The following is a 6,746-nucleotide window of genomic DNA, read 5'->3' on the forward strand; positions in this document are numbered from 1 at the left end:
GACACGGGAGCAAGTGTCTCTTTCCGTGTGGACGGCACTTCCGAGCTACAACTGGCTGTGTTGAAGCCCAGGAAATAGGAGGGTGTAGGCAGAGGCCTACTGTATTTGGAATGTGGAGACAGCAGGAGAGACTGCCATCCACACAGCAGGGGATCAGCTGACATTACTGAACCCCACTGAGACACGGGAGCAAGTGTCTCTTTCCGTGTGGACGGCACTTCCGAGCTACAACTGGCTGTGTTGAAGCCCAGGAAATAGGAGGGTGTAGGCAGAGGCCTACTGTATTTGGAATGTGGAGACAGCAGGAGAGACTGCCATCCACACAGCAGGGGATCAGCTGACGTTACTGAACCCCACTGAGACACGGGAGCAAGTGTCTCTTTCCGTGTGGACGGCACTTCCGAGCTACAACTGGCTGTGTTGAAGCCCAGGAAATAGGAGGGTGTAGGCAGAGGCCTACTGTATTTGGAATGTGGAGACAGCAGGAGAGACTGCCATCCACACAGCAGGGGATCAGCTGACGTTACTGAACCCCACTGAGACACGGGAGCAAGTGTCTCTTTCCGTGTGGACGGCACTTCCGAGCTACAACTGGCTGTGTTGAAGCCCAGGAAATAGGAGGGTGTAGGCAGAGGCCTACTGTATTTGGAATGTGGAGACAGCAGGAGAGACTGCCATCCACACAGTAGGGGATCAGCTGACGTTACTGAACCCCACTGAGACACGGGAGCAAGTGTCTCTTTCCGTGTGGACGGCACTTCTGAGCTACAACTGGCTGTGTTGAAGCCCAGGAAATAGGAGGGTATAGGCAGAGGCCTACTGTATTTGGAATGTGGAGACAGCAGGAGAGACTGCCATCCACACAGCAGGGGATCAGCTGACGTTACTGAACCCCACTGAGACACGGGAGCAAGTGTCTCTTTCCGTGTGGATGGCACTTCCGAGCTACAACTGGCTGTGTTGAAGCCCAGGAAATAGGAGGGTGTAGGCAGAGGCCTACTGTATTTGGAATGTGGAGACAGCAGGAGAGACTGCCATCCACACAGCAGGGGATCAGCTGACGTTACTGAACCCCACTGAGACACGGGAGCAAGTGTCTCTTTCCGTGTGGACGGCACTTCCGAGCTACAACTGGCTGTGTTGCAGCCCAGGAAATAGGAGGGTGTAGGCAGAGGCCTACTGTATTTGGAATGTGGAGACGGCAGGAGAGACTGCCATCCACACAGCAGGGGATCAGCTGACGTTACTGAACCCCACTGAGACACGGGAGCAAGTGTCTCTTTCCGTGTGGACGGCACTTCCGAGCTACAACTGGCTGTGTTGAAGCCCAGGAAATAGGAGGGTGTAGGCAGAGGCCTACTGTATTTGGAATGTGGAGACAGCAGGAGAGCCTGCCATCCACACAGCAGGGGATCAGCTGACGTTACTGAACCCCACTGAGACACGGGAGCAAGTGTCTCTTTCCGTGTGGACGGCACTTCCGAGCTACAACTGGCTGTGTTGAAGCCCAGGAAATAGGAGGGTGTAGGCAGAGGCCTACTGTATTTGGAATGTGGAGACGGCAGGAGAGACTGCCATCCACACAGCAGGGGATCAGCTGACGTTACTGAACCCCACTGAGACACGGGAGCAAGTGTCTCTTTCCGTGTGGACGGCACTTCCGAGCTACAACTGGCTGTGTTGAAGCCCAGGAAATAGGAGGGTGTAGGCAGAGGCCTACTGTATTTGGAATGTGGAGACAGCAGGAGAGACTGCCATCCACACAGCAGGGGATCAGCTGACGTTACTGAACCCCACTGAGACACGGGAGCAAGTGTCTCTTTCCGTGTGGACGGCACTTCCGAGCTACAACTGGCTGTGTTGAAGCCCAGGAAATAGGAGGGTGTAGGCAGAGGCCTACTGTATTTGGAATGTGGAGACAGCAGGAGAGACTGCCATCCACACAGCAGGGGATCAGCTGACGTTACTGAACCCCACTGAGACACGGGAGCAAGTGTCTCTTTCCGTGTGGACGACACTTCCGAGCTACAACTGGCTGTGTTGAAGCCCAGGAAATAGGAGGGTGTAGGCAGAGGCCTACTGTATTTGGAATGTGGAGACGGCAGGAGAGACTGCCATCCACACAGCAGGGGATCAGCTGACATTACTGAACCCCACTGAGACACGGGAGCAAGTGTCTCTTTCCGTGTGGACGGCACTTCCGAGCTACAACTGGCTGTGTTGAAGCCCAGGAAATAGGAGGGTGTAGGCAGAGGCCTACTGTCTTTGGAATGCGGAGACAGCAGGAGAGACTGCCATCTCCACAGCAGGGGAACAGCTGGCAGTGCTGAACCCCACTAACACTTGAACGAATGTGTTTGGCTCTGTGGAGACGACACTTCTGAACACCAACTGACGCTGTTGGAGCCCAGGATTAGGCGAGGAGCAGGCTGGGGCCTGTTGCTTTTGGCAGGTGAAGGCAGCAGGAGACTTGCCATCTCCACAGCAGGGGAACAGCTGGCAGTGCTGAACCCCACTAACACTTGAACGAATGTGTTTGGCTCTGTGGAGACGACACTTCTGAACACCAACTGACGCTGTTGGAGCCCAGGATTAGGCGAGGAGCATGCTGGGGCCTGTTGCTTTTGGCAGGTGAAGGCAGCAGGAGACTTGCCATCTCCACAGCAGGGGAACAGCTGGCAGTGCTGAACCCCACTAACACTTGAACGAATGTGTTTGGCTCTGTGGAGACGACACTTCTGAACACCAACTGACGCTGTTGGAGCCCAGGATTAGGCGAGGAGCAGGCTGGGGCCTGTTGCTTTTGGCAGGTGAAGGCAGCAGGAGACTTGCTATCTCCACAGCAGGGGAACAGCTGGCAGTGCTGAACCCCACTAACACTTGAACGAATGTGTTTGGCTCTGTGGAGACGACACTTCTTAACACCAACTGACGCTGTTGGAGCCCAGGATTAGGCGAGGAGCAGGCTGGGGCCTGTTGCTTTTGGCAGGTGAAGGCAGCAGGAGACTTGCCATCTCCACAGCAGGGGAACAGCTGGCAGTGCTGAACCCCACTAACACTTGAACGAGTGTGTTTGGCTCTGTGGAGATGACACTTCTGAACACCAACTGACGCTGTTGGAGCCCAGGATCAGGCGTGGAGCAGGCTGGGGCCTACTGGATTTTGGCAGGTGTAGGCAGCAGGAGACTTGCCATCTCCACAGCAGGGGAACAGCTGGCAGTGCTGAACCCCACTAACACTTGAACGAATGTGTTTGGCTCTGTGGAGATGACACTTCTGAACACCAACTGACGCTGTTGGAGCCCAGGATTACGCATGCCGCATGCAGAGGCCAATGGGCAGCGGTTTTTATGGAGGTTGTTGACTACTACTGATTCTAACCATGCTCCACTTAGGCCTCTGGCTCCACTGTCTCTACTATTTACCCTGGCCTCCAACCCCACCAGCTACATCTCTGAAGTGGCTTCAGCACAATCTACACTTGTTCCTGTGTTACTGGTGCTCAGTCCCGTCAGTTGGTCCCCTGATGTTTGTCCGGCACGTTCGCCAGCTCTGTCCTCATTCCCACTACTGGTTATGGGAATGTGGACAGAGCAGGAGACCTTGCCGGACACACATCAGGGGATAAACTGATGGGACTGAGCCACAGGAACACAGGAACAAGTGTAGATTGTGCTGACGCCACTTCAGAGATGTAGATGGCGGGGTTGGAGGTCAGGGGAAATAGTAGAGACAGTGGAGCCAGAGACCTAAGTTGGGCACGGTTAAAAATCAGTAGTGGTTTGAATGTTGATGGAGCTGGTGACTTTGCCGTCCACACAGCAGGGGATCAGCTGGCGTTACTGAACCCCACTAACACAGGAGCTAGTGTGTTTCTCTGTGCAGACGACACATCTGAGCGACAACTGGCTGTGTTGAAGCACAGGGATTATAGTTCAGGTGGTAGAAAAATGAACACACCAGCAGACCTGGATACAGTTGCCAACCACTAATTTAGTGTGTAAGAGGAATGGCAAAGTCTTTGGAGATCCAGGCCCTGTTCATTTTCAGAAAAGTCAGCCGGTCAACATTATCGGAAGATAGTCGCGTGCGACGGTCTGTTAGTACACCACCTGCGGCACTAAAGACACGTTCCGATAATACACTGGCAGCAGGGCAAGCCAGCACCTCCAATGCATACTGGCTAAGCTCTGGCCATGTATCCAGCTTAGAGACCCAAATCTTGAAGGGGGAAGAGCCATCTGGGAGTACAGTGACAGGGCAAGACATGTAGTCTGACACCATCTGACGGAAGCGTTGCCTCCTGCTGACTCGAGGCGTCGCTGATGGTGTAGACAATTGTGGTGGACACACAAAACTTTGCCACATTTGGGCCATAGTGGTCTTGCCTTGTGCTGCGGCGCTGCCTCTGCTCCCTCTTTGTGCAGAGTTTCCTCCACTGCCTCGACGCACAGAGCTGCTTTGTAAAGCACTAGCAACAATGCTGTCGGGTGGAATGGAAAACATTATGGACTGCACCAGTGACTCTTCGTACTCCCGCAGTTTACGCTCCCGGTTCAACGTTGGTATGAGCCTTTGTACGCTGTCCCGGTAGCGAGGATCTAGGAGGGTGTACACCCAATAATCAGCCGAGACGAGAATGTGGGCGATGCGGCGGTCGTTTCTCAGGCACTGCAGCATGAAATCAACCATGTGCTGCAGACTCCCAACTGCCAAAGAACCGCTGTCCCCTGTTTGAGGCGTGACCTCGGCCTGCTCTGCATCACCCCACCCTCGCTGTACATACTGAGTAGAGGTTTGTGTACCTCCCTCCTCTGGAGAGATGTCTTCCTCCTCCATCGACTCCTCCTCATCCTCCTCACAAAGTGTCCCCTGCGTAGGCCTTTGTGAGGAAACACGTAGCGCAGACTGTCCAGAAGCAGATGGCATTTGGGACTCCTCATCCTCCACCTCTTCCGAAACCTCATCCCTTAGTGCTTGCAGTGTTTGTTGAAGCAGGCAGATAAGGGGGACAGTCATGCTAACTAGTGCATCATCTGCACTCGCCTTCCGCGTGGATTCATCGAAGGCACGCAAAACGAGGCAGATGTCCTTCATAGAGGCCCACTCAATGGTGCTGAAGTGTGAACGGCGCACAGTGCGACTTGTTTGCGCCTGATGCAGCTGGTACTCCATGACTGCTGCCTGCTGCTCACACAACCACTCCAACATATGTAACATTGAATTCCACCGGGTGGGTAGGTCACATATGATGCGATGTTCCAGAAGGCCAAATCGTCGCTGCAGAGCAGCGAGGCGCGATCTTGCCGTGCTGGAACGCCGCAAGTGAGCGCACTCTATGCGAACCTTGTGCAACAGTGCATCAAGATCCGGATAGTCCCTCAGAAAGCTCTGCACGACCAAGTTAAGCACATGTGCCAGACATGGGATGTGTGTGAAGTTGCCTAGGCCAAGAGCTGCCACCAGATTTCGGCCATTGTCACACACTACCAAGCCTGGCTGGAGATTCGCTGGCCCAAACCACACATCGCTCTACTGCTTGATAGCATTCCAGAGCTCCTGCGCTGTGTGGCTTCGATTCCCCAAAGAAATTAATTTGAGTACAGCCTGTTGACGTTTGGCCACGGCTGTGCTCATATCGGTCGTAACAGGCTCCTGCTCTGCTGTTTCTGAGGAACTTGAGTAGGAGGAGGAGTCTATGTGTACAGACTGGAGTCCTGCAATCCGTGGCGTTGGAAGAACACGTACAGCGCCACTCTCCAGATCTGTACCCGGCTCCACAACATTGACCCAGTGGGCAGTGAGGGAAAGGTATCGTCCCTGTCCATGGTTACTGGTCCACGCATCGGTGGTCAGGTGGACCTTGCTACTAACGGCGTTTAGTAGCGCATGTTTTATTTTGCCCTCAACATGTTTCTGCAGGGCAGGGACGGCTCGCCTGCTGAAATAAAAGCGGCTGGGCACGTTGTATTAGGGGACTGCCAATGCCATTAAGTCCCGGAAGGTGTCAGTGTCCACCAGCCTGAATGACAACATTTCAACTGCCAGAAGTTTGGCAATGCCAGCATTCAGAGACTGTGCTCGGGGATGGTTTGCCGAGTAAGGGCGCCTTTTATCCCATGCCTGTGCTTCCGATGGCTGTGATGGATGGGAACGTGCTGCTATGGGTGGAATCTGACAGGGTCTCCGGACAACAGTGGCAGAGGTTCTTCCTTGGCGATCCTGTGAGGAAGCCGAACCAGCAGTGTGTGAGCTGGAGGAAGAGGCCCCAACACGAACTGAAGAGGTGGTAGGTGGTGCTGTACGTTGGCCTACGTCTTCAGGGTGTCTCTGCAACTCCAACTCGTGCTTGGTGCGCACGTTTCCACATATTTGTGGTATTGAGGTTGCTGACATTTCTCCCTCTTTTGACTATCTGATGACACAGCTTGCATTTGACAAAGCAAATGTAATCTGCAACTGTGTCAAAAAAGGACCACGCACTGCAACTCTTGGGAGCGCCCGTTTTGCCTTTGGAATGAGGAATGCTCCTAACGGGTGCCGAAGTGGAGGGTACAGGCAACCAAGTCTTCCCCCTCCCTCTGCCTCCTGTTTTGGCCAGTAGGGGAATCTCTTCCTCCGAGCTGCTCCCACCACCTTCCTGTTCCTCACGCCATGATGGGTCAAGGACCTCATCATCTTCCCTCCCCTCTTCAAACAGCTGCTTCTCCGGGGTTGTCTCGCCAGCACCGTATGCACCAGAAAGT

Source organism: Dendrobates tinctorius, unplaced genomic scaffold (genome assembly GCF_039654945.1).
Source record: "Dendrobates tinctorius isolate UK_male_01 unplaced genomic scaffold, ASM3965494v1 ptg000326l, whole genome shotgun sequence".
In the NCBI taxonomy this organism is placed as follows: domain Eukaryota; kingdom Metazoa; phylum Chordata; class Amphibia; order Anura; family Dendrobatidae; genus Dendrobates; species Dendrobates tinctorius.